Source organism: Salarias fasciatus, chromosome 9 (assembly GCF_902148845.1).
Source record: "Salarias fasciatus chromosome 9, fSalaFa1.1, whole genome shotgun sequence".
NCBI lineage: Eukaryota > Metazoa > Chordata > Actinopteri > Blenniiformes > Blenniidae > Salarias > Salarias fasciatus.
In genome coordinates this window covers 24,220,214-24,230,920 of record NC_043753.1, presented here as the reverse complement: position 1 = coordinate 24,230,920, position 10,707 = coordinate 24,220,214, and the positions used below count along the sequence as shown (strand labels likewise).

At 42.7% G+C, this 10,707-nt stretch overlaps 2 non-coding genes across 2 annotated transcripts; both read right to left on the bottom strand.

Moving 5' to 3' along the window:
• Window positions 1-901: 901 nt before the first annotated feature.
• Window positions 902-973, bottom strand: trnaw-cca (transfer RNA tryptophan (anticodon CCA)). Its single transcript has one exon. It is a non-coding gene; the product is annotated as a tRNA-Trp (tRNA).
• Window positions 974-2,051: 1,078 nt separating this feature from the next.
• On the bottom strand, window positions 2,052-2,123 carry trnaw-cca (transfer RNA tryptophan (anticodon CCA)). The gene has a single exon. It is a non-coding gene; the product is annotated as a tRNA-Trp (tRNA).
• Window positions 2,124-10,707: the final 8,584 nt, after the last annotated feature.

The following is a 10,707-nucleotide window of genomic DNA, read 5'->3' as shown; positions in this document are numbered from 1 at the left end:
CTGTGATGCTCATTAGTGGACACACCTTTGACTGACATGTCCCTCTGGTCACATCATTTTCAGTCTTTTCTAGGGGTAACATCATTTTTGTCCAGACCTGTTTCTTCAGTTTGTTTTTTCAAATAATTCTGTTATGGTTGAAAAGCAATGTCTGACTTTCATTGATTAAATTTCACAGAATTTTTATTTATTACTACTTTTGCCTGATTCAAGTTGTTTCTCTGACTACTGTGAATTTTTCTTTCATTAAACGAAGAGTACCAACATGTTGTCCACGTCTGTATACGGTCAGAGTGCCTCTTGATAAAAATATGCTCCAGACAGTTAAAACAAAAAGCCAGATCCTCACAAAAACAACAATGGTTCAACTCTCACCTTGGACCAGGGCTGATAAGTTAATATTGAATGGGGGCCAATCCATGAAGCTGAGGGAATCCAAGGGATGGACAACATGAGTAACAACAACACACTATGTTGTAATTTTTAAATGCTTAACGATGCGCTCTGATACACACACACACACACACACACACACACACACACACACACACACACACACACACACAGACCCAAAGCACTGAAATTAGCATCTAAAACCGATGATGCCAAACACCACGTCCCAATGAAAGGCACTCAAACTTCATCTCTCTTCGTCTCTGTGTTTGTGGATCTTTTTAAATACATAAAGATGATGCAACTGAACACAGAATTTACTGTAAACTATAAGATATTCAACATGTGTGTTCAACATGTGTGTACAATCACTGAATCTGTGATCATTAGTTGGATCACACCACCTTGTTTCTAGCTTGTGATGAACTCCAGACTCAGCCAAACTGTAAGAAGTCCAAACCCAGCAGCTCTGAAGTCAGTCCTCAGTGTGACGGAGGACCCTGCTGTTTGACCCTGACGTGATTTGAACACGCAGCCTTCTGATCTGGAGTCAGATGCGCTACCATTGCGCCACAAGGTCACATGGTGCTGGTGCAGTGGTTTGTCCTCTCACTCCACAGTGAGAATATCCCCAGTTTGAGTCCAGACTTTTGGGTATTTCTGCCAGAGACGTACAGGTTTTCCTCTTCATTCAGCCAAAGACAGAAAATCACTTGTTATAAAACCAACATCTGTCTTTTCTTCTGCAGACAACAGGTTTTTGCCCTCTTTTGTTTCTAGGATTTGAGTGGAAATGACACATAATGGAGTAATCTGAATTTAAATTAAATGATGTAGGTTCAGGATGATTCAGATTCAGGGACTGAACCCATTAACAGAAACACATCATCCCATCATTTTGTCTCCATCCACAGATCTACTTCAGCATTAGAATGAAGAGTGAAACACTGAATTAACATCTTTACTCCTTCTCATGTGGATCGCTCCATTAGTTTAGGATGATTTAACATCATATTGGGATCATGTGAGATGTACAATGATGTGAAATTTACTGATAAATTACAATAAACAATTAGAAAGATGCACAAAGAATATCAACTAGGATCAAACTAAAATGAGTAAAGTTTCATTAAAAAACATGTGAAACCTGAGAAAAGGAGGTAGAAACATTCTCAGATCATCATCAGTGTGGTACAGAGAACGAGATGTGGAATCTGCACAGTGATGGAATTGATTCGGTTTGTCTTAAATAAAACCTGGAATTTAAATAAACTGTGTTTTGGTCATGTCTTTACAAATCTGGTTTTTTGGTTGTTTGTTTTTTCCACATGTAGCATGTTCAGTGAGCCAACAAAGCCCCATCAGAAGAACATCCTGCGGCCTGCAGGGGGAGCCATTCAGCTGATGAGAGGAGTTCAGATCCAGCAGTGCAGAGACAGAGGAAACCTGGAGCTGTGCTGCGTTCAAGGACCTGTGAAGCTGGAAGAGGAGTCCTGTAGGGCCTGGTGAGCTCAGGAGGCTCTGGACCCAGCAGAGATCCTGGAGGAGAGTTTTCTGAAGCTGTGCTCCACCAGAGAAACACTGACAGTCTACAAGCTGTACCGATATGATTCACCAGCTGATCTCAGTCGTCAGTGTGATGAAGGTCAGTAAACATTTGACCCTGACGTGATTCGAACACGCAGCCTTCTGATCTGGAGTCAGACGCGCTACCATTGCGCCACAAGGTCACACTGGATGGGTGCAGTGGTTTGTCCTGTAGTTGCACAGTCAGACGTGTTTTAACCTTTATTTACTGTCTGAGGTACAAATGCTTCTTCCTCTTGAACACAACATTGTGTGTTAGGACTGAACAGAATGAAGGCTATAGAGGATGGACAAACTGTTTATTTAGTCTTTTAGGTATAAATGATTCTTCCTCGCTGATTCACACCAGGAGGAGTGACCTCCATCAAGCTGCAGCTTTTACTCAAAGTTCATTTTCATCTTCATAAACTACTTTTTCACTTTAACTTGAGCACATTCTTCGATGGCTACTTTGAATTTCAGCTAAATAAAGGTAAAAAGTCCTGTGGTTCAGTGGGGAGGGCTGGTGTGAGTGTGAATGGGTAGATGTGATCATGCAGTCTAAAAGTGCTTTGGGGTCTGTTAATGCAGAGGGAAAGCACTATCTGTGTGTAGAGGGAAACAAAGGGTTCTGGAAGCATGAACAGGATATACTGATCACTAATAAAGTCACCATTGATACTCAGACAGCCTGAAAAATTAATTGAGATGAATGAATTTAAATTTTTTTTGGTTTTTAAATGAGCGCTCTCTCCTCTACTTCCTCCTTCTTGGCTGCCGCCTCTCTTAAACCTCTTCCTTGCTACTCCTGCAGCGTCCTCCTGACGTCTCTTGTCCTCTGCCGGATGTCGTCCACCAGAGCCCTGAGCCCCCCCCCCCTCCTCCTCTGCCTCTCTGGCTTCTCGCAGCAGCTCCTCTTTGTCTGATGCTCTTCCTCAACATCACCTCCTCCTCCAGACGAGCTTCCATCGCTTCATATTTGCGTCTCCATTCTGCGTTTTTCTTCGTCAGCTGGAAGAAAAAGAGTGAAAATGGTCATTGAGGGACTTTCTAAACCTCTCACTGTCTCCTGGAGCTCCTCGTTCCAAAGCCGTTCATCTCCAGACAAAATGAGAAGAGCTGAGGTTGTGTGAAATGTTGAAAACATCAAACCAATGACTGAATGTGTTTCTGAGTCTGGAGAGGTTGTTCTGCTTGTCCTGGATCAGAGCCTCCTTCTCCAGGCGGTGCTCTTCTCTCAGAGAAGCTTTCTCTGCTGCCACCTGCTGGTCCCGGAGCAGCCAGCGCTCCGCCCACGCCGCTACACACTTCCTCCTGGTATCGTGGGCCGACTGCAGCTTCCTGTTCAGAGCCTCCTTCTCCTCCGTCAGCTGGGCCACTTGCTGCTGGAGCGTCTCCTCCAGGAGGCGCCTGGCTGCCACTTCTTCTTCCAGCTGCTGCTCTTTGTCCTGCAGCTGGGAGGCCATCAGCGCTGGTCTGGGGTCAGCCTGCAGGGTCAGCACAGCCTCTTTCAGAGAGCTGACTGCTGCTCTCAGCTGGCTGACTTCCTCCCGATGTTGTTTCTTCAGGCCGTCTTCGTTAGCAGCCAGCCTCTCCTCCCTCATGTGCAGCGAGCCTCCCAGTGCTTCTTGCTGTCGGCCCTCATCTTATCGCCGAGGGCCTTCAGCTCCTGCAGCTCCTTCTGAGCCAGAGCTTCTTTAAGCTGCCGATCTTTTTCCTCCAGCTGGGAGGCCATCAGCTCTTTTCGGGCCTTGAGAGCTGGCGCCTGTAGTTTAGAACAAATAAAAATGAGTTTTGCTCATGACATCTTTTAAACAATGAGCTGTATACTTGTGTTTCTGTTCTAAACAAAAAGCTCTCTGACCTGTCTCTGGTTCTCCTGCTCTAAGCTCGCCAGGCGATGCATTAATCCAGAAATTTCAGCAGTTTGCTGCATGCTGAAATCACGATAATAGAATAAAGCCTCATGGAGAGACTTGATCTGTTGGCGCTGATCCCCTCGGAGGTTTCCAGTGTCTCCAGACCTTCTCTTGCCTGGCTTCTGATTGTTCATGCTGGAACAAGCAGTTGTACAACACTGAGAACTCGAGAAAAACGCTGCAGGCTCGCCGAGGTGAACTGTGTCTATATGTCTGGGCGGTAGTGTGACGAGAGCTACGGAAGCCGCAGTGTTGTTGTGTGTGTGTTTTTTCGACTTCCGATGCTAAATGCTAATCCTGCTTTTGCTAAAGAGAAAATCATTCAAAGTTCTCGTCCACAACATCTTCATCCGACAGATATTCGTCCACTTTACACTACACGGGAAAAAAAAACACTGTGTGTAGCCTCAGGTTGCCCCGGAAACAATGAGCTGTGCTGCGCATGGCGCGGCGCCGTAAACAAAGCTTTCAGGTCAGAGGTCAACAAAACAACCAAACATGTATCTCTATAATATGCTTGAAAGAAGTCCAGAGGCCTTTTGCAGCGTGAGGATGTTTATTCCAAGAGCAGGTATCAGAAACATGCGTTAGGAAACACACACACAACAACACCGCGGCTTCCGTAGCTCTCGTCACACCACCGCCTAGACTTATAGACATAGATATCTAGATGTAGGTGTCTAGATACGCCTGGACGCCAAGTAGTACCTTCAAATCGAACATATATCTGCATATATGACATATCTGGCGACACCGGGCTGTGGTGGAGGAGAGGCGTGAGCGGACCGTGATGAAATATTGGTGAAACTAATGAGTTTTTGGACAATTAAAGCCGTTTTGCTAGCGGCACCATACATGACCCATCTGCTAACAGTATAGTATAGTGTATAGTATAGTATAGTGCGCAGCTCGATTTTGGATCTAACTTTCTCCCGAAGCACTGTTCAGATCAGAAAAGCCTTCTGGGTGAGTATATTGTTGTACTTCATTCCATAAACAACCTGAAAACTGTTTAAACCGAACTTATCCTTTAAACAAGGACATAAATGAAGGACAGAGTAACAAAAAGAAAAAAGTATCGAGTAGCGAGTTTTGGGTGTTAAGTAAGAATGGAATAATGAGCCCCTTGAATAAAACTGTTTGGTAAGTTGTCATTAACTCATAACTGTAATTCTAACGTCCACATAATGTAGCAGTAGCTGATGTTACGGCTTTCCTACAGCATTGAAAGAAATCGCCTCATGAAAACAAATCTTGTTCTTGAGGACAGCATGGCGTCAGATGAACGTTGCTTCGTTGACGACCTTCTTCTTGCAAAAGGGTTGATAAAACAGTAGGGACCACAGAGGCTGCTGACGCTACACCACTTTTGGCTCCGATGAACATCACATAACCAACGCCGACTGATTACACTGGGGTGTGTAATGTCGCCACAGCACATGGAAAGTCTACCAGCGCCTGCTTTGGCCTGATGCCGTCGAAGCTCTGGGCTGGAAAGCTGCCCGAAGCTCCATCCAGCAGATTGGTGGGAAAACAATCTGAAGGCAAGAGTATCCAGATAAAGACCCGCACCATTCCAATGTTTTCTAATGTCATTGCTCGTTTGTGACTTTGAGTTTGCTGCTAGCGACAGGTCCCTCTCGAAAATGACACCCTGGGTCTCAGTGGAGCCCACCTGTATCAGTAAAGGTTAAATAAAAACTACATTTACAACTGCCTCATCAGCTCCCCGGTATGTGTGACGTATGTTCTGCACTCGCTTGTATTTACTCCTTGCACTGTTATTGGTGCGACTGATGATTCAACAGTATTGCGCACAAGCACAAAACTTTCCAGCAATCAAAAACTGATGAACGATTCATTATTATTTCAATTTTTTTTTTTTTTTAATACAGCAACAGATATAGCCTTGCACACTAAGAGCATGTTTGCAGCATCAATTCTTAAACTGGGGTTCCTGGAGCCCTGGGAGTCAACCAGCCACAGCTTGGGGGTTAATCGATTCTTTAAAACAAATAAATTAATAACCACGTTATACCGGTAACAAAAAAAAACAAAGAAAAAAAAAACAGTGTCTCTCTAGATATGGGTAGAAATGCACCAGTAAAACAAAATAACTCCTCCCACTCACCTTACCTAGTTAGAACAGCGGCTCTATATCAGAATCACGATTTAAAAGGAAAGTCAATGTCAATGCAACCTAACAGCACCGGATGAAGTTAAAGGAAAAGCAGAATCCACAATCAAACAGCACAGCCTGGACTGACAGAGGAGCAGATATCTCTAACAATCGTTCATTTCTGGAACCAAGCATCAAAATAGGCTCTCATCCTCCACAATGTGTCCTGTTTGAATGATACAATCTGAGTTTGGAGAACCAGAGATTTACTCACTGGCCTCATTCTACCATAGTCCCAGAATCATAATAAAGGTAAAACTGTTGCATATGGAGACAGTCTGATATGATATTGTATGTTACCTTTAGGTTCTTTCCCTCAGTCTAAAGTTAACATAGGTGCATCGACCCCCAGCTGTCCCAGTGCTGGGCATACAGCTGAACTGGATCTGAAAGTGGGGAGACTGCAGGACCCTCACCAGAGCTGGGGACAAGCTCCCAGAGTGGCTGTGGATGAGCGTCCTCTTTGGGTGCACACTCGCGTTCCCATCTCCCGCCTCCGAGTTACGGCAGCATATTATGATTCCAGGACTAATTTATGGTAGAAGGAGGCCAGATTGGAGGAGGCCAGTCCAAGTTTGGTTTCTACGGAGTCAAAAATGCATGATTTGACACAAAATGGTTTAAATAGGACAGGTCTCTGTGATTGAATTGCAACGTGCAGCATTTCTGTTTACTCAGTGGTGGCCGTGTTGAAAAATGACCACCACCTTGAATTTTTAGGTGGCCAACGGTTTTATCAAAAAAACAATCCCCAAGGATCAACAAATAAAGTACAGCACTATGTCATCAGTTTCTGGTTTATTAAATTTTATGACAGAGAAAAATATTGGTAATTTGAAGCCGTGCTTCACTGTCCACATGGAACTTTACTGCCGACACTGAAGCTCTGATGCAGAAGTCCTCTCCACACTGACAGCAGTCCTTCCTGATGCCGCAGTACAGGTAAGTTTCATCTTTGTCCAAGATATAATATACTGTATCATATTATCCATGAAAATGGAATAGAATATTCATTATTATTGCAAAAGAAGATTAAATCTAAATACAAATGTCATTCGGTAACCAAAAACAATGAAGACCACAATCCTGTTTTCAAATGTAAAGAATATTTTTTAAAGTATAACACTCCCACCACCATCCAGCGGCTCTTCAGTCTGGGAGGTTTGGCGCTCGCGCCTAAAAGAAATAGTTATGTAGTTCATACAGGTTCACTCACATGACAGTGGTAGGTTCCATGTGGGCCGAGGGAACAACACGGAATTCCAAACTGATATATTTTACAAATTTAAACTGTAACTGAAGCAGAAAGCTGCACAAACCTCAACCAGAACTTTACTTCAGCTACTGCTGAAATACTTTCTAGAGTGCGGTCAGGGTGGCTGCCTTTGTGTCCACGGCGTGTCTCCAGTGAAAAGGAAACTGGCGGCAGGATGTATGGTGTCCTCAAAGGGATTGTGTTTTTAAAGAGCTTTCCGTTTGACATATTTTTTAAATTGCAGAGTTGAGTTGGGGTAACTAACAAGTCAAGTACACCAGACACTGGATAGCTTTGCTTTCAAACAGCACAAGTCAAGTCGATATAAATAACTTGAGGTTTTTGAGAAATAATGTTTTAAAGTCAACAATAGTGATATTTCCTTTTTTTGGAGTGTTTTTTTTTTCTGGGAGATGGACACAAAACAACACACAAAGTCAATACCTCTGAGACGTGCTCTGCACCTGGGCCCATTGTGAAACACGCTTCCGGTCCAGCGCTTAAGAAAACACCAGTCGTTTCCCTCCTGATGGGGACAAAGCTGCACTGAAAGGTACGGCTGGGTGGAGGAAGTACCGTTCGTCTGCGGTCAATCGAGATTTGTACTGGCAACATGGATATTCGCTCATTGCTCCTCTGGAAGGGTTCCATCGTCGTACAGCGTTTGATGTTGTGTTGCACTGGTCAACAGACAATCCCACACATTTACATCACGTGTTTGGACTGGAGCCGCAGCGAATAAAGACAACAGGCAGTAAAACTGGCTCCACAAAACACAGTGCAAAGAAGATTATCCAATACCTCCATGAAACATGAGCAACACAACACCTAAATCGAGCTTACTGCTGCCAAATTATCGATTAGAAACTATGCAGGCTCCCTGGCAATAACCTTTCTCTCTCGCTTAAAATAAAAAATATTTTTTTTTGGGGGGGGGGCAAACAAAAAATCGAACATAATGCAGAGGCCAAAAATAATCGTTGGGCTCCTAATTGACTCCTTGACAGCAGTGTAAGTTGAGGATGAAGGAAATTGCTCGTGTCCCTCCAGCTCCAGCAGGTGGCGCTGCAGCACCATGCCTGACCCCCACCTCTCATTTCCCATACTCTCGTGGCCTCCAGGAACAGTGGCAGAGCCGGAACGCTTTGACTGGACTGAGACCAGAGCTCATGAAGGGGCCCAGAGCCTCCTGGGAATATCCAGTTTGTCATGGTCGCTTGCTCAGAAACCGCTCTCTGTAAGAAAAACCTTTTCAAACATTATTTATTGATAAAATTGTGTCCTTGACTCCACATTTAGCAGCTTGGCAGTCATCTGTAGATGTGCTGACCTCAAGGTCACTGCAGCCTGTATCATAGCTGCTGCAGTGTTTATGTCCACTTTAACATAACTGGAGAACTCCGGGCGGTTGGGTGATAGATTTATTTTACTGTCACATTTGTCCAATTGTGTCATGTTATATACACACATATATCCTAAAATATATGTATTTTTTTCAGTCAGTAAATCAAATCATTTTGTTTTTTGGAAGTTTTCCTTCTAAAGTATTTCACAAAGACATGCAGAATAAGCCTCTTAAAGTATGCATAAACTAATGAAATGAGATCTGAAAATGAGAAACTGACATTACAACTGATATTATAATATTTGATAATAATTCTCACAAGACAATTGCAATTGGCAACACCTGAACCTGGAGTTCAGGTACAGAGCACGCTGCCTGGCAGGCCAGGGGATCGGAGACCTCGACCGCACAACTCCTTTTTGTTTACGTTGACCTCTGACAAATCCTCATTAATCCTGCAAAGAGGTTCAGACTGAGCTGCCATTTTCCTCTATCACTAGGGGAAAAAAAGCAAAGCCCTGGTGGATTTGTCAGTCATAAGTCAAGATCAGATCATTAACTGACAGCTTCAAACCAGGGGCAGAAAGAGAAGAGAAAGTAAAAGTAAAAGTAAAAGTAAAGCCCGAAACTCGTGTTTGTTTATACAACACTCCATCACCAAGGATACATGAGAGCTCATCCACTGACTGAAACTGGAGTCATCTGATAGGCACTGCTTATTATAACTATATTAGACATTCATACATCGTAAAAACACAAAACAACAATAAAGAAATTAAAAAATAAACATTGATTATTCAGAAGTTTCACTCCATTCTGTTCTATGCTCTTCGTGGTTTCTTGCAGAACCCTGGGGAACCAGCAGAACTGTTGGAGCCTGGAGCCTCCTGAACCGGAACCTTTTCCTCCAGCTCCAGCCCTCCAGGTTAACATGGTGTGTTCAGGGACTCACCGGGAAAATCCTGCATTTTAACTCTCAATCAAGCAGTGCTTAAAAACAAATTAAAAAATCACTTTATGCACCTGAAGGCAGATAGGGGTAGAAACGGTTGTTCAAGACATCCAATCCTTTCAAGTGTTTTGATAATTTTAAAATGGTTGCGTATAGATTTTAACGTATATGCACATTTTGTTGCATTTTGCCGATGGCGGTGCTGTAGTACTTGAGACTGTTCCCGGTCCTGATAACAGTCTTGACACCTCATTTTCATGACCGTGGCCCTGATTCAATCTTGGTCTATTTACAATGCATAGTGCTTCACAAGAATATACTTTTAATAAGCTATTGAAAAAGGCACCCAAAGTAGAGCAAACAAATTACAGGCTTCATTAAGATAAAGGTAATAAAATAAGTGCAATTATTGTGTAATAGAAAACTGGAGCAAAGCATAGTATTTAGGGCCTGATCTAAAATAAGTGTGAAGAGTCCTCAAGTAGTCATAACTGAATCAGAAGTATTAAATGGTGACAGATAATGGGATATTAATTCAAACCAAATAATATAAGGAGGAAATGTATGGAAGCGGATGAGAGGGATCTTAAATGGGCTTAAAAAATTTGGTTAAATAGGTGAGTCAAACAGCATGTGGAATATAAACAAATCACTTTTCATCAAGACTCATGTTGAATGTAGATTTTCTTCTCACTCATGGCCCTTAATTGTTTTGTTAAATCTTTATACAGAATACGTTGTCAACAAGACAACAGTAAAAAGTGCATCTAGAGAAAGGTAAGTCCTCTAAACATACATGACGCACGTGAAAAGTACATGGAATAAATAAAGGGAAAGAAGACAGAAAGAAGCAAAAAATACATTCGATGCTGTGTTTGAGTTTATATGAATAAATTCATTAGAATACAGATTTGTGCTGTTTGAGTTGAGAAAATGTAATGTTTGAACTTGTTATGAAAAGCAATATGGCAGTAATAAATGATTCATCAAGTAAGTAGGATTGATTTTGAGTATAAATAATCAAACAGTTGGAATAACACGTTCTCCCAAAAAGATAACGATGATTCTCAGTATTAATATGATTTTTTTTTTCTTTTT